The sequence below is a fragment of the Dermacentor variabilis genome, chromosome 8 (assembly GCF_050947875.1).
Source record: "Dermacentor variabilis isolate Ectoservices chromosome 8, ASM5094787v1, whole genome shotgun sequence".
Classification (NCBI taxonomy): domain Eukaryota; kingdom Metazoa; phylum Arthropoda; class Arachnida; order Ixodida; family Ixodidae; genus Dermacentor; species Dermacentor variabilis.
In genome coordinates, this window is record NC_134575.1 from 29,071,115 (window position 1) to 29,095,077 (window position 23,963).

The 23,963-nt window shown below is 48.3% G+C and overlaps 1 pseudogene; it reads left to right on the top strand.

Moving 5' to 3' along the window:
- The window catches only part of LOC142591345 (uncharacterized), a 131,028-nt pseudogene extending 115,362 nt beyond the window's left edge, over positions 1–15,666 (top strand).
- The last annotated feature ends 8,297 nt before the right edge of the window (positions 15,667–23,963 follow it).

Here is a 23,963-nt window from a genome sequence, read left to right on the forward strand (position 1 = left end):
CTTGGAGGTTCATTAGTGCAAGCAGCCATGCCCTCGAGGAGACATAACTTCTTTTTCTGTAGGCAGAAAGAGGCTCGAGTATTTTATTGACACATATATGTGCCCATGCATATATGTTATCTCTGTTGTAAACCTTTTTTTCATGTACATGCAAGATGTGTTTATAACATCTCATTGTGCACAAAATATGCGTAATAATTTAAAGAGCGCGATTTTGTAGCGATGCTATTCCTTTTCGCTATTCGTTAGTAGTCTGACCGACGCCCCGGCCCGTGCTACGTACTGCAACTGCCGGCCGTTAGCGGTGGGCGAGAAGAGTGATATAGAATCGAGGGGTAAGTATCGCTACAAAATCGCAGTCTTTAAATTATTACGCACTGCCGTAACCTACGATTGCAAGAGCTGACATCTCGTTATTAAGGTTTGGTTGGTCTGTGTTTCTTAAAGGCCGGCGTCTGATTGAAATGTCTAGATTAAAAATAAGCCTCCTTATTGTATTATCGGCCTATATACGCTCTGTAACATAGAAGACAAATACGCGAAGACTCTCAAGAACATAAACAATACACACAGGTTCTCGCGACGCGGACCTCCAAACAGAACTGTATACATACAAAAACCTTCATACAAGCTTCTATTTGCTTAAGCGTCAAACATAGCAATCGTGTGTCAACGCGCGAAGCCCATGATACATCGACGTATACATTACACATGTACTGTACTTGCGGGAATGCCTATATAGCGAATAACTTCTTGCCAGGAAACTACCGAACCAACACCAACTTTCAATGTCTTTTCATAATTGTGTGCCCATTCAGGCATAGCAATCAAGGCGGGTAGCAGAATGCAAGTACGCTGTAACATCAGAGGAAGCTTTCGTGAAATTGCTTGCTAAATGTGCACAGCAACATGCCTAGCATACGATAGGAAAGCGCTTTGCTCTAGCTAGTTACACAGCGCTCATTAGGTAAATCATAAGCTTCAAGAATGCGCGCAAGCGCCAAACTTGCTTACCTTTCAAGACTTGGCAAACGCTCCTTCGTCTAACAGGTAGAGAGGCACCGACGTTTCTCTGGCGCAAGCACTGTAGAACTTCCGATGAACTCCAGCTCCACAAAAGCACAACCTTCAACAGTCTTCCATACACTACGATTCGAAGCTCCAGTACCAGACTTTTTACGAGAGCGCGGGCAGGCACAGCTCGGCAGAACAGCTCGGCAGAACAAAGGCAGCTCGGACGGGCGCTGTACTAGGGCACTCACTGTCGACACTGGTGGATCGCTCGAAACACACGGCGAACTAATGGCGTTACACGAGTCCGGAGGGTTCGGGATGGTTACTGCACACGACAAGGAGCACATTTTGTCTAGGTACTTCTAAAATATAACTCAAATAACACCTAAATGCAAGGAGCATTCACTACAACCAACGTGGTGTGTCGACCAAACAAATACTGCCGTAGCGCGGAACTCTGCGGTTTTTAGAAAAATGTATTTTAAATTAAAAAATTGCGTGTTTTTTCCTAATAACATTTCGTAGGGTCCTTTAGTAGATTTGTTGGGTCCAAAAGTGTGTATATTGTACTTTGTGATACGATGTTTAAGGAAATGTATATATAATAAAAACGAAGCGGATGTTGCCTTCAAGATTCGCAATTGCTTCAGGTGCATGCAGCTTGCAAAAGCACGGCCTTCGAGATTGGACGTTGTCACTCAAAGGAAGCCGTAGCTGGGAGGCGGACAGGCATTTAGGCCCCAATCGTTGGGTTTACAGTGTCTAGGTAGGCTTCCTTATTTATAAAGAATATACAGGGACTTAAGCCGAACCATGAGCGAGCTATACAGACACACGCGGTACGATTCGGTGTCCGATCCGACGTGCGGCGCTGCATGCTCCGGCGATCCGGGGAGGGGGGGGGGGAGGGCACACGGGTGCGTGCACATGCGCAATGTGCACATGGCGTGCATCCGAAAGATTGAGTGGCGCGTAAGCTCCGCCCACATCCAGCTCCCCAGCTTGAGTTCATATCCACGTCGAGAAACGCAATATGAACAGCTCTTCACAACACTGCTTCGCTGCGAACACTGTCGATAAAATTATCCCCCTGCGAGTGATAGAACACTTCACGACGGCGCGTTGTCCACTGACGGCTCCACTAAAGCCAGCGATAGGGCCGGTAGGCATAGCTAGGCGGACGCTGCGGCCGACGGCGCTTGCGATCCAGCCCGAGCTCGTCGAAGAGTGCTTATTTTTGCCAAAACAATTAACATTGTACACATTAGGTCGGTCGTAATTAAATACAATTAGTTTACTCGACGCAGTCGTTGCGAAGGGCAAACGTGCAAGCGAAGCGAGCGGCCTCGCTCAGACGGTCGGTGTGTGATGTCTGCCCGCGAAATGCCCTCGCGTCGCGGCTCCCGATCTCGCCAGTCGTCCGATCCGGCGCTTCGGCACGGCAAAACACCTCGATTCGGGCTGCCGTTTCGGCGCGTCGGACGCCGAGTCGGACACCGGATCGGACCGTGTGTCTCCCGCTTTGGTTGGCGAACACGAGCCGGTCAGCGCGCCGTCCGTGCAGCTCCGTCTGCTTGCAATGGTGCATGGCCTACGGGCTTCTTTGACACCTACTGAGCACAAATTCATGATCACCGCTCATATACACGCTTCCCATGGCGCTAGCTGTCGTGTTTTCGAGAATACGTGCCCTCATCTTGAATTGGTTAGACCATATTTCCTCTTAGCGTCCGGTATTAGAAGCACTTTTTTTCTATGAACATTCTACTATCATCTGTTACTAGGAAGTTGATTAAAAATTAGGAAAACGGTTACTGTGCAAAAAAGCATTTTTTTAAAGCAGCCAGTCTTTGCATATTCATTTATAGTTGAGATTATGTTATCTGTTCATTTCTCACTAAATCATTTTTAACAACTTTCTAGTAACCAGTGTTACTAGAAAGTTGATTGAAAATTGAGGAAATTTACACCTGTGCATGAAACAAGACTGTCTTGCACCAGCCATGTTCACTGAATAATTATAACCTTATTTAATAATATTCATGCATGTTTTGTAACTTGGGTTATGTAATTTAAGAACATAATTATTTTTATTGACTTCCTATTGAATGGTGTTTCTAAAAAGTTAAAATAGTGTGTCTTAACTTTCTAGTAACTTTCCTTTTACATACTGAAGTTAGAAAAGAAGCAACCAACTTTCTTTTGACAAACGTTACTAAAAAGTAAAAGTCAATAGGATGTTACTAAAGTTGATAGGAAGTTGATAAAAGTTCTAAAGAAAGTAAGGAAGCATTTTTGTATGGGGCAGCCGCTCAGATGGTAGCTAGATTTCATTGAGTTGGAAGAGCGTTAATACTGGAGGGAATTTCAATATGCTGCAGTCGGTGATCCTGACAGGCAATCGAAGACACTTTCTTGTAGCCAAGTCTGGCTGTAATTCTTTGGGATTTCTGGCCCATTCATTCAATAATTCGATCAGTCCATTTGTGTCTGGCTGTCAAAGCTTATCAGTGCACCAATCCGCTCGTTGTCTTTCTTTTTCCGGCGTGCAGGAACTGCTCCAGGAAGAGACGAAGCAGAAGCTGGCACTGAGCTCCCGGTTGCGCCAGCTGGAGAGCGAGAGCACCACGCTGCAGGAGCAACTGGGCGAGGAAGAGGAGTCCAAGCGCAACCTGGAGAAGCAGATTGCCTCGCTCACCCAGCAGGTGGCCGACGTCAAGAAGAAGGCCGACGAGGAGAGCGAGGTGGCGGCCCAGGCCGAGGACGCGCGCAAGCGGCTCCAGAAGGACCTGGAGGCCCAGCAGCGCCAGATCCGGGAGCTGCAGACGCTCAACGATAAGCTGGACAAGTCCAAGCGCAAGCTCCAGGCCGAGGTCGAGGACGTCACCGTCGAAATGAAGAACCAGAGGGCCAAGGTCGGTGGTTGCGCACCGGGTTTTTCCTTGCAATGCCCCACCCCCGCCCCTCCCACCATGGTGATGGGTAACATACTGTGGCATACCAACCTAGGTGTGATGTGGATATAACAATGCACGTGTTTGAAGTAGAACCTCATTAAAGTGATCCCGTTTCATGTGATTTCCCGGTGCAAGAACACAAAAAGTGACTTGGTACAGTTACGCTTCTTGTTTTTGCCGGTTAATGCGTTCCCAGAAAACAAAATATCTTGGCACCAACATTGGATGCATTGGCAAACTGCGATCGTATGATAAGCTTTCCGGCCGCTAGGTAACATGTGGGCAAGAAAAGCCGTGAGGCACATGGGATCGAGAGCGGTTCGGCACCCGCCACGGAAACTTGCCCGCAGTACTCGCCCGCCCGTGTCACATGAAAATGCCGGTTTCCTGTTTCGGCACCAGCAAATTTCCTCGTGGGTCGTCGCACGTCGCACTCACAGCTATTGCCACCAACCACATTGCAGTTAGCGTCTTCACCCACCTGTTTGACAGCGCATGTGGCGCAAGTGCCATTGAAAGTGTACTGCGTGCTTTTATTAATAGGCAATAAATCAAGTGTGCTGCCATTGCCTTCTGCAGACAGCGCAAAGTAAGCATCATGTTTCGCTCTGGCGGCATGTTATTCCTGCGTCGCCTGCTAGCTCAAGTTTGTTTTGGTTTCCTGTCGCCATCTTGGATCATTACGCAATGGGAAAACGACAAAGCTCGTCTTGGGCAGTTTTGGTTTCCTGTCGCCATCTTGGATCATTACGCAATGGGAAAACGGCAAAGCTCGTCTTGGGCAGCTCGATACGCATTGGCATCCCTTGATGCAATGATTCGCGATGAGTGGGCACGGGGAAACCTCGCCGAAATGCCCCGCCCTAAAAAGCAGCTGACCCAGGCCAAGTCGTGAGAGGGCTAACGTAAGCTTGCAGAAGTCTTGAGAAACAATGCGCGTTTGGAGGCTGCTTGGGCCCATCAGCCCGGCACGCATTGGCGTCCCATGCTGCAATGATTAGTGCAGTGCTTTGCATTACGTAGATGTTCAATACAGTCGAATCTACCAAATTTTTTACTGACTTCGCGTCATACGTTTTCTCAGTTAGTATGCTTTTTCTTGCATTTCTTCCAAAACATATGAACGAGGTTCTACTGTGAAGCCACAAGAACGTCTGAAGCCACGAGCACTATGATCAGATTAAAGCACGTGCTGGGCATCATTCCCACGGTAGCTGAACGGTCGCAGCGCCAAGAGCTCCTTCTAGTAATTTTAGTTGGTAACTCTATGGAGTATAGCCTAGCCAGATGCTTGCTTTCTTAAAGGGGCCCTGAACCACTTCTTATCGAAGTGGCGAAAGGCATTTGAAGTGAAAATAGGCGATTTCAGAAATGCTTTGCACCAAGAAGTACTTCAATGCGCTTAGCAGAAGCGGAGTTGTTGGCAATCAAACACTGCCTCCGCTGTGCTCCCCGTTCCTTCTTCAGTGCCTTGCACTGCGAAGGCTACAGCGGAGTGGGGCGTGCCCACGACGCTCCACTTTCTAAATGTTGCCATGGCACAGAGAAATTTCATTTTGGATGAAAAAACCCAGTAACGCAGTTGTGCTCGACGAACCACAGTGCGCTTAGCCAGTGGACTCGTGGCGGCACTCGGCAGCGGCCACGTTATCTACGCTGCATAGCCTACCGCAGCTACCAATAGCAGCCGTGTATGGGTATCCACTCTATATTGAAATAAAGCGTCCAGAAGAGTGTGAGGAGCAGGCTTCTGTTTGAAAAGAGAGCATTTGAGAGAAAGACGACTTCGCACTCCACTTTCCAGCTCCACGCACTACGTATGACAGCAAAACTAGGCTGAGATGTTCGCAGCAGCGCATGCTACCCACGGACTGTGTCGTTTCACCAAGGCCGAGGGGTGGTTCAGGGCTCCTTTAAGATCGGACCCATTTCTCTTAGGTTGGAAGTGTTGGCGCCGTTGGTGCCGCAAGGTCTGCAGGTTGCCCCCGCTCGTTTCTTGACCACAGGTGTCGGAGCTGGAGAAGAAGCAGCGCAAGTTTGACCAGCTGCTCGCCGAGGAGAAGGCGGTGTCCGAGCGGCTGGCGGCCGAACGGGACACGGCCGAGCGCGAGTGGCGCGAGAAGGAGACGCGAATCCTGGCCCTGACACGGGAGCTCGAGGAGCGCAACGACAACCTGGAGGAACTGGAGCGGTCGCGCAAGCAGCTCCAGCTGGAGCTGGACGACCTCGTCAACTCGCAGGGCACGGCCGACAGAAACGTGAGTTTGCCGGCACTTTCGCTCGTCCTCCTTTCGTGGTCTCTCGCCGAGTCTCCGTGGCCGCTGTATGCGACTCGCAGTTTTAACTAAATGCCAACCGCAACGAGATTTTGCACCGCGTGAGAGAGCCCGTTTTCAGATGGTGTAGATGTGCCCGCCCTTTCGCAGTTTGCAAACGTGGATCCTGGACGGCTTTTGGATTTGCCTGCCGACATACCCTGCTAAATTAGGCAGGCAAAAGGGACAAGGGCGAGCAGCAAGAATGCATTGAAACAGGATCCTGCAGATTTTCTGCACTTTTTCTCCCTGTACATAACCGCAGTTTTACTGGTCAAATCTGCCGCAAGTTGCAATTTGAAAAATTCTGAATAGTAGCCTTGAGGTGCCCCTTCCTTTTATCTGAAAGCGTAAAGAGACTTTTCGTATGTCGAAACAACTTGGAAACACTTTTTTGTTCTGGCGTAGTGGACTGATAAGGCATGAGACAAGCTTCCTCGGGCTGCAGGCTCGTTGCTCTTATCGTACGCACATGAGAGTCTATAGTAGATATCCGTAGATATTTGGAGGCAATTTTTCTTTAATGTATGCATTGAAAATCTCGCTATTCAAGCACCCCTGCATGATTTTTTTAAGCAAGCAACAGTTGATTGCCTGTGGCACCCATCGCACATTTCAATGACCCGGCACCTCTCGGCACACGCCCGTAACGTAACTCCTTCGTGCTGGTTCACGAGCTGGAGAAGGCCAAGCGCTGCCTGGAGAACCAACTAGCGGCACAGAAAACTCGGCTGGAGGAGCTGGAGGACGAGCTGCAGCTGGCCGAGGACGCCAAGCTGCAACTGGACGTGACCTTGCAGACGCTCAAGGCCCAGCACGAGAGGGACCTCCAGGCCCGGGACGAGCAGGCCGAAGAGAAGCGGCGCGCCCTGGCCAAACAGGTGCGTGCCCCTTGCTCTCCGGTCGCTCGAGTTGTCTGTGGTGTCGGGGGTGTCAGCGGTGCCTCGATTGCTGCTTCACGGCGTTGCTGCAGCAGTGGCCGTTGACCGATGACCGCAGCACTGATGGTCCGATTTCCAGTTGTGATTTTCGTTTCTTCAAGATGAATTGAGGAGTGTGATCAGGTTACCTGTGCTTAGCCTGCCGAATGCTATTAGTAGTAAGCGTCCCAATAGTACTAATGTACTGGCACTGTAGTACTAGTATTGAGTAATAGTATTGAGTACTAATAGCATTAGTACTATTAGTTCAGTGCTCATGCTGTTGAACTGCGCCGTAGGCACAGTTGAATAGTATGTGGTTGACTATTGCAAGAGGTGTTGGGAGAAGGGTTGATGAAGCACCTTAACCTTAGGACGCTAAACGTCTGCAGGCAAACAGTTTGTTGCAGGTCTTCAACACTGTAAGCTTTGTGCTGAAGTTCTTGTGTAGGTCAAGTGATCAACAGCAGTTTGATAAGGTATGTCTCTGGAAGCCAACCATTCGACGCAGCAACTTGTCTATGCCGAAATGTTACCTTGGGAACATTTCTTGTTGGACTACTGTTGAAACTTCAAGCCTCCATCTTCCTGTGAACCTCTGTCTCGTTTGTCCAGGTCTAAAGATAGTCGGATTATACCATGTGTTCCCGTACAGTGACACTTGAGATTTCATAACTTTGGGGTACTTGCTGCAGTTGCGACTGCGGCATAACGGTCACTCGCGTTGCGTTTGCTTTTTGACCTGCATTTCCATGGCAAAAAGGTTAAAAGGAAAGGTGAGAAAATTAGGCTTAGCATTTGTGAGCGAGAGTACACGTGCGGTATGCGGTTGCTGGAGGGACCTGTTTCCTTGTTTCCGAGGTCCGAGATTTGGAGGCGGAGCTGGACGAGGAGAGGAAGCAGCGGTCGGCGGCTCTGACGCTTCGCAAGAAGCTGGAAGCAGATGTCCAGGAGGCTGACCGGCAGTTGGACACAGTGAACAAGGCCAAGGAAGAGGCTGTGCGCCAGCGGAGGAGGCTACAGGTGAGAAAGACTCATTGAGGCATGCTCTGCGAGATACTCGCTACCGTGGCCATTTCCTTTCCACCATCTGTTCTCTTACCCTGTGTCTTCCCCTCGGCGGTGGGCCAGTTCTGGTGTCCACTGGAAAGCAGGACAGTTATGATGCCCGCGGCCTTCTAAATACAATAAGCTAGTACAGTTTGTATTAATTTATTCACAGTTGTGCACTGTACGCAGCATTGCATAGCCCTGTCAGTAGCGACACCGCAACGGCGCTTTGCAAAATTGCAGGTGCAAGCCAAGGACTGGCAGCGGGAGGCCGAGGAGGCCCGAGGTTCGCGCGAGGAGCTGCAGGCGCAGGCCAAGGAGGCCGAGAAGCGGGGAAAGCTTTTGGAGGCCTAGCTTGCTCAGCTCCAGGTGGACCTGGCTGCAGCACAGCGGTCGCGGCGTGCCGCCGAGGGGGAGCGGGACGAGCTGCAGGACGAGATCACCAGCGCAGCTGCCAAAGGGTGGGTGGCAGACTCCATCCGGGCCCGTGTCTGTTCAGTGGCTTCACGCACAGCGTATCGCCGCTTTGGAAGAGCGGTGCGGTTAAATATGAGAATCTCGTTTATACAGTGTAGCCTACAGTACCATGTATAACGAAAGTTTTTCTGATCACGTGTCATTAGAAGTGATTGAGGTCACTGGCCAAGTGAAGGCGGAAAATTAAGCTGTGTTTCGGAGCATTACAGATTCCTCGGTCACTACAGTGGACCAGCTTCAGTCGACGATTTCTTGCGCCAAAATATGACTTGGTGAGGGCAAATGAACAGGTGTTTTGTCATCGGAGCTTCGTCACTTATGGCAACTTGTCTGCGATGTACAAACCTAGTCACTGTTGGTTCAGGGAATGCCAGGCAGAGCAATTTGTTCATTCTTATGCGTGTAGAGAGGATCTCCCGAGGTAGTTTTTAAAGCGTCCTTCAACTCTTGCCAACAAAGTGTTAAATGGGTGGCCATTACAAGTGACAGGAGCTTGGGCTGTCTTATTTTTTTTTTAATTATTTTAACAGGACAGACATTCTTAGAGGAAGCAGTAAGAAACGTGCTTCATTGTTCTCAGGTCTTGCACACGTGACTCGCTGTTTGTGTTTGTTCGGCTGACCGTATTGCGTCAATTCAGGTCGCTGCTCCTGGAAGACAAGAGGAAACTGGAGGCCAAGATGCACGCCATGGAGGAAGAACTCGAGGAAGAACAGAGCAATGGCGAAATCCTCAGCGACAAGATTCGCAAGGCCCAGGCGCAGGCGAGTCATCACTTCCAGGTCTGCAACACGAGCACCTTGAGTGGTTTCAGCTACAGCAAAGAGGATTTTGCGCTGACAGACACAGACGTAGAAAGGAGGTACAGGACTTGGGGTCCCTTTCTATGACAGTGTCTGTCAGTGCAAAAGCCTGTTTCACAATGTATAACCAGCTCGCGCAAATGGTTGCTCTGAGTAGCTACAGCTTTTTCCTGATTGTGCATCAGCATTTTATGTTGCAGTTCTAGCAACTTTGGGTGAAGTTCACTGCTGTTCTACTGCAGAATGAGTTTGAATAAAACCTTGCTATTGTGGAGTGTTTGGAGATTTAAAATATCAGTGACCCAAAAACCGCCCTCCTTTAATTACACACATGCATGCACGCACCCACATTTTTTCTTTTCTCGCCAGGGATCCCGCATTCTTGGCAATGGTGCAGGGATCTTGTTGGAAAACTAGACGGCCACAAGCTAATGAACACAACATGGGTACCATTATAGCACCCTAGTTTTGTAGATCATTAGTTTTTATTTTTGTTCCGTACACTACACATCCCCAAAATATTACTTTCTTCTTTTGCCTATCTTTTAGTGGAAGTTGCGAGGCTTAAATGCCTAAAAATTTAAGAAACCACAAGTTTCAACCAACGTGGCAATCGAAATTGCAAAAGTTTTTCTACTGCAGAATTTCTTGCACGGCGCCCTATATGGTGGGAATACTACAATATATGCATGTAAACAGGACTGATGTGCTGTGTCACCGTCTTCGCCGTTCACCGTGTCCAGCGCAAAACAACCAGCCCGTCATAGAACTCTCGTTTCGACGAACTGGGTTCAGGCACCGCACGCAGTGATCCCCCCATTTGTTTCGTTGACAGGTGGACCAGCTGGCGGCTGATCTGGCGGCAGAGCGTGCCACCTCGCAGCGGCTGGAAAACAATGTGCTGGTGCAGGAGAGGCAGACCAAAGAGCTGCGCGCCAAGCTGCAGGAAGTGGAGACGGCCTGCAAGTCAAAGCTTCGCACGGCCACCAGCCAGCTGGAGGGCCGCCTCTCCCAGGTCGAGGAGCAGCTCGACCAGGCCGAGCAGTGAGTTGTCGCACCGCTCGGGTTGATTTTTCTCCCGTACTGCGTGCGTGGAGTTGACACCTCTGTGTGCCGTGCTCATGGTCCGCGGACCCTGCAGTGAAGCCTCTTCAGGCTTTATTTTGTCCGTGCTCCAAACATTTGACATACGTTAAATAAAGCTGAATTGAATGTGCCGGCTCTCTTGTTAGAAAGGCAACAAAATTGGGAGCAGCCGTAGGCTCAGTAACTTGAAGGAAAGTGTGCCTGGGAGTGCCAAACCATGGCGACTCCCATTCCGTCGTGGAACACTTGAGATTGTGCTGGTAACCTTTCTGTTTTAGACGAAGTCTCCAGGCAATGGCCCAAGACGACCTCATCTTTAGTTGAAGTCGCCAAGTGGTGATGATAATAATGACTTGCTTCTAGAAGTCTTGTTATTTTTTAAACTGTAGCTTGAAATTACCTCCTTTATTGGCAAGTTGACGGTCAGGATGTCAAACGGGACAGCCACCCCTGTTTTCGAAAACGGTATCAGATCTCAAGACTGTGCGTTGCCTAGAAAAATTGTTTTAATTTCAGATGGCTCATTAGTAAGCTCTTTTGTATGCCTTTAGAAGTGGCGACACATGGAGGCACGTATATCCCTCTTTGGATAACGCGGGGTGCGACATTGAACTCGGCCAAAGTCCCTTGAGGAATCTTACTAAAGAAACTCGCGAGAGTTAACAACTTTCTCGCTCTGTTGCCAACACTATCCTTGGGTGACTTGGGTGTACTACTCCCGTCACACAGGCGAATTCAGTGTCACTCGAATTGAGTGAACTTTGCTGTACTGCCTCTCTGGCTGTACGCTGCTACGTGGGAAAGCAAAGTGTAATTAGGAATCGGTGGTGATGCCGATGGATAAGTTAGTGCGCACATTTGATGTTTCTTATCAAGTTGTATTAAAATTACCATGCAGCGTATATTTTAGCATAAGGCTATTCATTGCGACTACAGTATTAGTTTTCATGAGCCAAGACAAGACATTGCATTGAAGAGGATATATGGTGGTTTCCTTTGCAGGTGGCGTAGAAGCCATTGTAACTTCTGAAATCAAAAGTGGTGTCTTAAAATTATGCTGGCTCTTTTGCAGTTGTTTTGACAACCAAGAACCTTAAACTTAACTACAAGTGTCGTTGAGCTAGATAGGTTTATCACGCTTCTAGGATTGCAAATGGCTCAGCTAATTGCAGAAGCTTGATTTACCAGCAAAGGCATAAAAATAATCGAGTTTATCGTTGTTCATACATATTTTTTTAAGCTGGACGAACTAGCCCACCATTGCTCGATTCTGCATAAGATGAGGCAAGACAGGCAGCAACGCCTCTGCAACATTTACGCAGCAGCTTCCCATTGACTTTTAATATCTACTGTCATCTCATATTGACATTTGATTAAAAGAAAAAGCAAGGAATCGAAATGGCAATTTTTTTAGATTTCCAGGTTAAGCAAAAAACACTGCGTAGCCCTGCTGACATCATCAATGCCACAGTATAAACATGAAATTCAAAAAGTGAAGCTTGAAGTTTATCTCCAGCGATGATTGTACTTTTTCTCTCACTTACTTGCTAATTTAATTTTCGTGAAAGAAAAGTGCCAGTAGTTTTTTTTTTGACCAGGAATGTTACCAGTCCAGACTGATTAACCGCTATATTTCTCTTTTAGTGGAACTCTGCTTGGACTGAAGTGCACTAACGTCGCTGCTGTTTTCAGAGAGAAGCAAGCGGCCATGCGGACAATCCGGAAGTTGGAGAAGCGCCTCAAGGAGTCCATGATGCAGGTTGAAGACGAGCGGAGGCACGCCGACCAGTTCAAGGAACAGGTGCGCACACTCTTATCGCTCATTTGGTCATCACATGCCGCCACTGCCGACAACTCAAGTCCGTTCTCGGGAGACGGTGCAATTTAGTCCCCACTCTAGAATTCGACACATTTCAATCAAATCGGTTCAGAAGTTTCCCCAAGGAGAGCACTTCTGCTTGCCGCATCTGTTCGGAAGGGGCTGTTCTCAAGTTCGGCTCCAAGCTTTTAAAAGCTTCCGCTCAAGAAGCAGGCAACATAGTTTTGGCTGTTTTCATTAGCACTCGCGATTTCGCGGTCGCGGTACAATGCTCAGTGACTGAAACTCTATGCTCGGCCCGCATGGCAGCCGGCACCCAAAACGTGCATATGCCATCCTTTTACGTTCACCTAAAGAAATCCAGGTGGTCAAAAGTTAATGCGGGGCCTTGCATAATGCTGTTCGCGTAGCCCCTGCATTGTCATGGAACATTCGAACCCAGTCAGTCGTTGTGCAAACCTGCTGGCCAGTGTTGTCAGTCTGTCGCCATAGCACTCAGTATGCCATTTTAGTGGAAGAGCGTCGGGTCTCTAGTGGTCTGTGTTCATCTGTTGTTCAGTGTGGGTTCAACCGGTGCAAACTTAATTGTAATTTGGTCAAGGAATCCTGGGCAGTGCAATTTACGTTAGCCTTCTCTCTACATTTTTCTTCAGGGAGAGAAAACGAACAACAGGATGAAGAACCTCAAGCGGCAGCTCGACGAAGTCGAGGAGGAATGCTCGCGGGAGAAGGCGCAGCGACGTAAGCTCCAGCGAGAGCTGGAGGAAGTGCTGGAGGCCAACGAGAAGCTCCAGAGCGACCTGAATGCCGCCCGCAGCAAGGTGAGGTGATTTGAACAACCACGGCTGTGCTTGTAGGCTCATGTCTGTCACCACTTACGTCAACTCGCGATGGCCACACTCCCTGCACAATTGTTACTAAATTCAGAATGCAGGAAAGCTCCCTACACTGGTAATGTTTGCATGGGTCGCCAGTCCTCGTCGATTAACCTCAGTGCTTTGGGTGTTTCAACAGTTGCTTTGTTATGTTAGACCTACAGTCGCCAACGGATTTTTCGGACTCCGAAAATTCGGACTCGGTGGATTTTCCGGACTTCATAAATGTGCCGTCAGGGTTCCCATAGAGCCAATGCATTCTCGCTATAGATTTTTCGGACGAATTTAGGTCCCAGGGCTCGATTTCTCGGATTGAATTGTTCGTTTTGAGCCGCGCTACCTGATTCCTGGGGATCACCATGTTGGATTTCTTGCTGGCTTAGCCAGGTTTGACTTACAATGGACTCCTCTACAGCCTCCAAGATCAGGATGCGCCTGCTTTCAGTAGAGCAACTCTAAATACAGTTGTACCCTTTGGGGTGTATGTTTGCCACACAACAATAGTAGTCATCTGTCTTGCTTGCGTTTCCTTTCTTGAAAACGCTGTGCTCCCTATTTTCCTGTCAGGAATGCTCTGTCATGCTGATAATGTGCATGCCGTTCGTGACTTGGGAGTGCTGGGCTCCCAGCGTTAAAAAATATGAAATGCGGGCGAGACAGGTGACGATTATTGTTGTGCGCAAGACACGACCCAAATGGGTGCAATGCAACTGTTTTTACAATGAGAGCGCACACGACATCCTCCCGTCTCGCAGCCATGCCCACTCTTTCTTGGCCGACAAAATGCTCTAGGAGACGGCACTTGTCTTGTTGATCTCTTTTATGGGTCAGCACTATCGTCATAACCACATAATACTGAATCTATTTTTATTCATTTATTTAAAAATTTGTGTTGCTATTTGCACGTGGTGTGTCCACAAAGCAGGGGTGTCTCAAAGACGACGTCGCATCTTTGTTTGCATTTGTGCAGCTTCGAATTTGTGTGGTCGGCACCACCTCGTGTGCCTTCGCGAGAGCCAAGTGGTGTGAAGAAGCGTGGCTCGTTTCTTCGATCTCCATGGCAGATCGCCAAGACAGTGATGCTCTTGTCAGAATGTAAACGGAGACAACGTCACTCATGCGCAAATCCAAGCTAATCTGATCGCCTCCAAATGTAGCTTCAGGCAGGGAGTTATTAGAGGTTTTCTTAAGCCACTCTAAACATAATATATTTTATTTTTCTGGTTGAACGAGTTTTTCCTGAGTGCCTGCGAGATCCGAAAAATCGGTCAGCGACTGTACCAATCTTCTTTTATTACATTGAAGATATACAGTGAAACCACATTGCAACAAACACTACTTTAACAAACTTCTCAGATTAACACACTTTTCAGAAATCTTGTGCTGACTTCTTATGGTATCGAGGTAAAAATATTTCTGTACTCCAAACTTCAGAATACTGAACTTTTCAGATAACGATTGTTCAGTTTTCGTTTCATGCTAACACACCTCAGTACTACGAACTAATATTCTGAAATCTGTGGATTATTAGATTACCGTGGATCCTTCACAGCAGCCAAACAGTAGGCTAGCAGACAAAGCACTGAAAGCAGATGTTGCGTGGCAGCGAAATCTGGAAAATAGCAAGACCGCGTGCCGAGAGCCAACAGCGACGTTTTCGTGGATAGCTCAAGCGATGACAACTTATGGAACTGATGGGTTGATGGCCAGAATGGTTCATTTTGGGGCTTTCACTATAACAACCTTTCAGAATAACAAACGATTTTGAGCGGTCCCACGTGATTACTTGTATCGAGATTTGACTGCAGATAAGTCAAGGTGCAGTGGTGTTTATGCAGCTGCTCTGAAAGCGTTCGTGGTGCAAGGCATTCCACCAATGCATGGCAATTGCAATTGGCAGAGAGTCCTTGCACCTAAATTTCAAAAAACAATCGCAACTGCTTGACGTACAAAGCGTGACGTTTGTAATGCGTGTCTCACTGTACGCCTTTGTACCTCATTTTTCGTAGTGGAACGACAGATTTTGCATCTTTGTGCAGGCGGACTGGTGCTACGACCGGTGGATCAGCAAGCCGAATGTTCAAGCGGGGATCCGTGCCAGGCGCTGCTGGCGACGACAGCCCGATTTCCCTGCCCGAGGAATCGTTGACGGAAGACGGACAGCCCTAGGGTGGACAAAAGCGATCGCAATATAGCCTGCTGGTTAGCCGCCCCTTGCCAAACTGTTTCTAAAGAAACACCACATAGCTCAGTGCTATCGCCCTTCGTGACCCCACGATTCTTCTTCACACTATGCACAATGCCAAGGCAGTGGATGAAATCGTGCCTTTTTTTTTAATTGCCCTGTTTTGACGATGCTTGATAGGTAGATCTTGCCAGCGTTGTCGCACTGACGTGGCCTCGCGATTTCTTTGGGGCCTCTCTTTTATGCGTCTAGCACTGTAAAATTGTCTCCGGGGCCAGGGAAAACATACAGGAGCAACGTTCCCTGCCAAATCTGGCCTGCTGTGAATTAGACAATCGCAGCACAGCAACACTGGGCTGCCACGCTTCATTGTCTGTCCGGCCATTTGTATGGTATGGTATGAAGAACTTTATTTAGGTCCTGAGGGATCAGTCTGGGACTGATACGGGCCGCTCCCACGTCGGTACAGAGAGGCCGAGCCCCTCTGCCAGCACATGGGCCCTCTGGACAGCCCTGAGTTGGTCCGCCAGCACTTCACTGTGCAGCATTCGCTGCCACCACTGTTCACCTCGAGAACCATCACCGGCCAACGCCAAGCAGCGCCACAGCATGTGTTGTAAATCGAGCAAACCCCCACACTGACTACAACAGACTGAAACCCCGCAGTCCGGATTAATTTTATTCATGATGACCGGGTTAGGGTACGTCCGTGTCTGCAGAAGCCTTAATGTAACCGCCTGCGGCCTACTTAATTTAGGATGTGGCAACGGGAATGCCCTGCGCCCTAAGTAATAGTGCTTGGCGATTTCATTGTAGGTTAACAGTTGGTCCCTGTACTCAGGAGCGGGAGATCCAGCCCCTTCAGGGAGTACACGGCACACTAATCCTGGTGCCTCCCTGTGCGCCACCTCGTTGAGGTTACGCGGGGCTCCCTCCACTGTCCCCATGTGCGCCGGGAACCAAGTAATGGTATGCGAAGTGATATCCCTACCCTGCAGCAGTCTGTTAGCCGGTTCCGCAACAAGTCCTCTCGAGAAGGCTGTAATCGCAGATCGCGAGTCGCTAAACACCAAAACTCTTCTAGAATCAAGTAGTGCTAGAGCAATAGCCACCTGTTCAGCAACCCCCGGGTCTTTGGTATAAATGGAAGCAGCATTTCTAACGCTCCCTTTGCCATCTACTACCACCACCGAATAAGCATTTTTACCATGAATCCATGCGGCGTCAACAAACGCAAACTCCTCCTCCTGATCCTTTGCCTCTCGCAACAAAGCCCTAGCTCTCGCGACCCGCCTCCCTACATTGTGCACGGGGTGCACATTCCGCGGAAATGGACGAACCATGATATTTGCCCTAAGGTTCACGTTCAACTCGTGTAGGGGCGCCCTATCGTGCGACACAGCCACCGATTCTTCAATTGACTGTAATATATACCTACCCGCTGGTGTACCTAGCAACCGCTCCCTCTGTGCGGTACGTTGAGCCTCAGCAATTTCATCTAAAGTATTATGTAAACCCAGTCGTAACAACATATCGTTTGACGTAGTCATAGGCAGACCAAGCGCAGCCTTGATGGCTTTTCTGATTAATGCTTCCAATTTATTTTTCTCCCCCCTATTCCAATTTAGCATAGCTGCCACATACGAGAAATGACACATAATAAATGCGTGAACTAAGCGCATCGCACCTTCTTCTCCTAAACCCCTATGCCTATTAGAGATGCTTCTTATAAGTCTTATGGCCTCCTCCGTTTTCTTGGTAATACGCTGAATGGTTCTAATGTTCGATCCGTTCGCCTCAAGTACAAAACCCAGGACCCTGATTGCTTCAACTTTGGGTATCACCGACCCTTCCCTAGTATGAATTCTAATGCAAGGCTCAACTTCCGGTACCCAACCCCTCGGCCTACGACCTAGCTTCTTAGATTTGAAGATCAACAACTCCGACTTTTTAGTGGAGCACTTGAGCCCCATGAGACCCAGGCACTCCTCCGTAAGCGTTACCACCTGCTGCAGCCTAGCCTCAAGCTCCCCATCACTACCACCGACACTCCATATAGTAATGTCATCCGCGTAGATAGAATAGCCAATATCCTGGACAGTGTCCAGTCTATTAGCCAACTTCGACATCGCCAGATTGAATAACATAGGCGAGAGTACGGATCCCTGCGGAGTACCACAGCAACCCAATTTAACGACTTCCGATTTTATCTCCCCAAACCTGAGACATGTCTTTCTATCCTTAAAGAAAGCCTTGACAAAATTGAAAAGCCGCTGCCCCATATTCAAGTCCGATAGCACCCGTAGAATGAAAGAATGTCGGATTTTATCGAAAGCTTTTTCCACATCAAGTCCAATTAGTGCCTTAGTATCCCTTGTTCGCCGGTCAAGGATCTGATGCTTAATCCTGATCATAGCATCCTGAGTCGAGAGGCCGGGCCGAAATCCTATCATCGAATGCGGAAAGACCCCATTGCCCTCAACATAACGCGTTAGCCTATTTAAAATGGCATGCTCAGCGACATTTCCCAAACACGACGTCAGGGAAATGGGTCTGAGATTTTCAAGCCCTATGGCCTTGCCCGGTTTGGGTATCAGAACAGTAGTTGCCAGTTTCCACTCTTCCGGGAAAGAGCCTTCCTTCCATAGGCAATTGATCTGCCGCGTAAGGAACTCAATTGACCCATCGTCTAAATTCCGTAGCATTTTATTCGTAATGCCATCCGGCCCTGATGCCGATCGACCATTAAGATTCTGCAGCGCCATCCTGATATCACTTTCAGTAAATTCCGCGTCCATAGCTGCATTTTCGTCTCCACTATATTCCAAAACCACATCAGGTGTATCGTGCCAGGTCTCCAAAGGAAGGTATCTCTGAGCCAAATCCTTTAGCAACTCCTGCTCCGTGGAGTCCCGACACGCCTGATGGACCAGCTTACCTATCACAGTCCTCTGATTAGACTTAGTGTTTGTCTCATCGAGTAAATGTCTGAGCAAACTCCATGCGCCTCCCCTCTTAATGCGACCATCAATAGAATTGCACACTTCATCCCATTACTGCTTGCACAGTACCCGACAATGGTCTTCAATTTCCTGATTAACCACTGCTATACGCTTTCTAAGCCTTCTATTTAATCTCTGACCCTTCCATCTCGCTAACATCGACTGCTTTGCTTCCAACAAATGTGCCAGGCGACTATCCATGTGTTCCGTGTCAATATCGGTCTGAACCTTTTTAGTGGACGCCTCAACGTCACTTTTAAGCTGACTAGTCCACTGTTCCAAGGTCAACTCATTTCCTTCATCATCGATTCTCTGCGCTCTTCTTTTCCTAAATGCGTCCCAGTCAACCATCCTGAATGTGCGCTCCTTTTTATTAGCCACTGCCAAAGTAATCATAAGTATGTAATGATCGCTACCAAAATCTTTATTAGAATTGGACCAGGACGAATCCACCACCCCCCGAACAAAAGTGAGATCAGGTGTCGAATCTCTACATGTCGACGTGCCACATCTGGTGGGATACGAGGGGTCTGTAATCAGAGTTAAATTCAAGTCTAGTGCCTGCTGCCATAGTCTCTCCCCCTTAATAGTGCTATAAACATACTTCCACACATGATATGGTGCATTGAAGTCCCCTCCAATAAGCAACGGTGCATCCTTAGCCAGATTGGTTGCCTTGGTCAAGAGAGATTTGAAACTCTGCTTCGTGTCCCGGGGGCTACTGTACAGGTTAAGCAAGTAAACGCTCCTCTGACATGACCTTTGCCGACCTAAGATTACTTCCACCATAATATATTCAATCTTGCAATCTGCCATGTGCAGATCATGTCTAATATACGCCAACCTCCTATTAATGAGAGTAGCGAGTCCTCTGCCCTGTTCATTATCCTTAACTTCCGCTTTGAAATTCGTTAAGGTCACGTTAGACGTCAGTGTTTCCTGTAACATGATAACTTGAGGCTTGACACCATGCGTTCTAACAAACTGCTGCAGAGACGCCTTCTTATGATGGAACCCCCTACAATTCCACTGCCAAATACTAAATGAACTATTTAATAGAGCCATCTTGACCACGGAAATTTGGTGAAGTAGTTTTGAGCTCAAGTCCACTCGGCGACTTACCCTGTTGGGCTAGCGGCCGAGTGCACTCCCGCTCCATAACAGGGACCACTGTCTCGTTTAGATATATTTCAATTTTGCGTAATCTCTGATCCGTGATATCTTCCCGTTCTTCTATCCGCTCCAGTCTACTAATGATCTGATTTACACTTTCTTGCAATGTCGCCATCATTGCTTTAAGCTCGGAACCGACTTTACCCTGAATCCGTACGGTCGAGGATAAGGCCCTCTTTTTCGGAGCAGGCGTCTCTTCGTCCGTCATGTTCTGTTCTGCGACCTCCACAGACCTTGGTACCTCAACCGAGTCATCATGTTTCCCAGTCTGTCTTAAGCTATCGTTGTTACCGGAAGGTAAGCCGTTCCTAAGCTCAGCTATCTCTTTGATAAGCCCGTCAATGGCTGCTTTTAAACTACGATTCTCTCTCTCCAATTGCGCAATCCTATCCCTATCCTTATTACCATCCACATGCTCCTGACGCTGCTCGGGCGCTCGGCCGGCGCTGATGCCACCCTTGACCTTGTCAGCCCAGGTGGTCTGGCTCCCAGCTGCGCCGCCGCCGCCACCAGCTGCAGGAAAGCGCACCCGCGCCTCCATAGAAACGGATCGGCTCCTGGTCGTACGAGTCCCAGAAGATGGCCGCTGCCTCGACCTGGAGCGGCTCCTAGAGCGCGAGCGTCCCTTAGAGCGTTGGCGGGCGCTCATCAGCTGCACCATCTCGGCTTCCTCTTGTTCCGCCGTTAGCTCCGCCCTGGCTCTCTCCTGTCGTCGAACACGCACGACGTAGGGAAGCTGGTATCGTTGTCTGCATTGTTTATCCGCGGTCAGGTGTCGTCCGCCACAAAGCTTGCAACAAGGCACACAGTTGTGATCCTCTTCAGGGTTCCGAGCCCCGCATCCTCGGCATTCAAAACAATCGGGGGCTGGGCAGACGTCCGCCCGATGTCCAAGCTTGCCACACACATAACATACATCCAACTGCTTTCGATACAGGAAGCACCGTACCAGAGTTGGCCCATATCTGACGAAATTGGGCACCTTTAACCCATCGAAAACAATGATGACTGATCCTGTGTTTTTGATGCGTTTGGCCGCCAAAGCCAGCGGATTGCGATCGTTAACAATGTTCCGCTCAAGTGTCGCGGGGCCATCCATAATGTCTACATTGCGAATGACCCCCTTACACGTAGTGTGTGGGGCCGTCTCGTACGCGCTGACTTCAAAATTCTTGTCTGCCACTCTGATTGACCTGAGTCTCACATATCGTTCAGCGTTGCTCCTTTCTGGCGTACTAGCTACCAAGATATTTTGCATAAAGTTCGGGCAAATAACATCTTCCCGAATCTGTTCAATACCGAGGCCTGCCGCCTCTACGATTGCCTTGCCCACCGCTGTAGAGCTAACTTTCTCCAAATTCAGTCCACCCCGTGGGCGAATGACTATTTTGATGTGTTCTTGTGGCATCGGTGGCATGCGCGACGCCTTCACAATGCGATTCTTGATCGCCGAGCCTCCGCGCCGTTCACCTGCGCCCCGTCGTTTAGGCATCTCACTTGGCGAACCGCCATCACCTAATCCATGCCTCGTCGTAGTTCTAGATTTTCGGTGGGACACTGTCCGCCATCCCAGGTCTTCAGTAAAGTCCTCCGCCGGGAGCACTTCCCCTTCAACGTGCATTGCTGCCATGCCGCGCTAGGTCTACCAGACGCTAGCTCTCGGCCAGCGTGGCGTGAGCACAAAAGTTCCAATGAAGTCCAAAAAAGGGGTGGCCCACCTCAAAATCAGGTATCCGCTGAATCTTCTCTTCTTCACGGATCCGATGATATCAAATTTACACCACGAGGTGACCAAAAAAGGCTCGGAAGCTTCGAAAAAGACGGACCCATAAAAGCCCACAAGCCTCCTTCGAACTTCGTCGTCGTCTCACCCCCGGCCATTTGTGACGTGCTTCATTTTTCTCTCATGCTAATAATGTACGAAAACTGTGGCATTTTCTTTTTTCTAATAGCTCTAATATTTAGCGTCACCATCTAGACTTGAACGTGGACATTATCTTTTGTCCTGCCTCATCTTGGCGTGCTTACATTATATTATTACTATTATTATTATTATGAAGGGGCACTAGTGAAATGACGCAATCCTTCTCCGTTGCCGCATCTTGTTTCTGGTTGTGCCAGTCGGTTTTGCCAATGTCCACTTGGTTTAACACGCCGACACAGTCATGTGAGGAGGTGTGAAGCGACCTCTTAGCGATGTTATCTCAATTTTTTTGCGTGTATGTGTGTGCGTGTAACTGTAATTTTTTTCTCTCTCTCTCTGTTGAACCATTTGTTGCATCGTTCGATGCGTTTGGGGACTGTGACATGCGCGTTTATGTACTTCACGACAGCACATAGAGAAAGAAGGGTTTCTTGCAAGGAGTTTAACACCGCCTTTATTCCTTGCCTCTCAGAGAGGTGGCGCCGAAAAAAAAGGAGAAAGAAAAAGGCGGATGCCAGTGTGTGATTGTGTGTGCATGCAAGATTGTGTACGTGTGGTATCAGAGAGGATGGTGCATGTTTCCTTGGGCGAGACATGTTCCTGCAAGGTCATTTTTTGAAGGAAACGGTGAAGTCCCGTTTTTTTCTTTTGGTGCTCTGTCGCGGACAAGGGAGATCGAGTAGACAAGCCACTGACTACGTCTCCCTTTGTTTGCATTGCTGCAATCGCCTCCTCTTCGTGCGGTGATGTCGCCCCCGAGTGTAGGGAATCGTCGCCAGTTGGGGGGGGGGGAAACATGTTGCACGACTGTGTGACAATGTTCGTTCTTGTACAAAAAAAAAGCTGCGGTCTCTTGTCGTATAGAACGGAATGAATTAACGTGGCTCATGCGTCTAGCAATGCCGCACTTCTGATGTGGACGCCTTTGAACAAGAACTTTGGGGCTTTTCTAACTGATTTTTTTTTCTGAAAGGGGGAACGCCTACCTTGAGAGCAGTTGTGAGGAATGCTTCAGGTTTTGGCTGTCAAGTTATTTTTGTATCTTGAATTGTTATACTTTAATATTGCAACTATAAATGTGTCAAATTATTTCAAATGCTGCTGTGAAAGTGATTTTTCTAAACCGTGAAATGCTTTTAGATCCAGTTGTCGGCTACCTCCAAGTGACCTCGAGCCAAAAGCCAGAGCCATTATCCGGGCACGCGGACGACATCTGGGCATTGTTGAAAAACATAAAATGCAAAAATGCTTTTCTAAGATAACCCCTGGAGTGATTTTAGTAAAATTTGTTGCATTTGGGAGAGAAATTTAGGTTTTAGTGACTCTTGGAAGCTGAATTTAGATTTAGGGCCTGAATTTTGTTGAATAAAATTTCAGTACGTAAGTTTGAAAAAATAGAAGCACGAAGTTTGCAAATTAATAGCTCCCAGTGAAGAACACATATCGCGGTTTTGTAAACGCCATCCATTAGATCATTCAAAGCGGACAAATTCGATGTCAATTTATAAATTATGTGAATTTGTTACATTGTGTAATAGGCTTATGCAAAAACTGCATTTACACATTACTAAAATTTCTTGAGATTCATGTGTAACAAACAAATTTTGTCCGTTTTAGATGAACAATGAAATGCAAGTCACAGAATTGTGATATCGTTTTTCATTGCCGAGTTACGAAGTTGCTAACTTCATAGTTTCGTTTTCCGAATATTTGCCATATTTGGCAATTTTTAGGAAAGAAAAAGTTGACGGCCAAAATAAGATATTCGAAGCCAGCAGTCGCTAGATATGAAGTTTTTCTCTTAAATTCAACAAACCTCGTCAAGTTTGGTGCAGCGGTTGCCGAGAAAAATGAGTTCTTTTGCATGTATTTGGATAAGAGCACCTGCTCTAAAGCTTCATCACCACTCGTCAGAGTATAGCTAATAGTCTGTCTCCTCTACTAGCGAGGTACGTGACTTAAATATTGTAACAGCACAAACACATGCATCCATAAAGTAACAAGGACGAGGCACAAGCGGCTAATAGACGAATTACTTTGTTCCTTTGTGGATGCATGTCTTTGCGCTGTTACAATTTGTAAGTGCACGAACTCGCCCAGAAAAGTTTTAATGGATAACAAGGTACGATATGCATTAACTTGCCGCTAGGTATGTCAAATATGCGACCGCTAATTGCGAACAAAAGCGCCCGCTTCGAAACCCGCGACACCCACCGTCGTGCGTCCGCGCCCGGGGCGCGATCTTGCTGGCGTCTGCAGCGCTACCGCAGTTGTCGTGATTAAAGCTCCTTAAACGTCGCAAAGTAGCGCCACGCTTTGAAGAATGCCGCCTCCTCCCCGCGCGCTCTGGCCGAGGCCGCGTC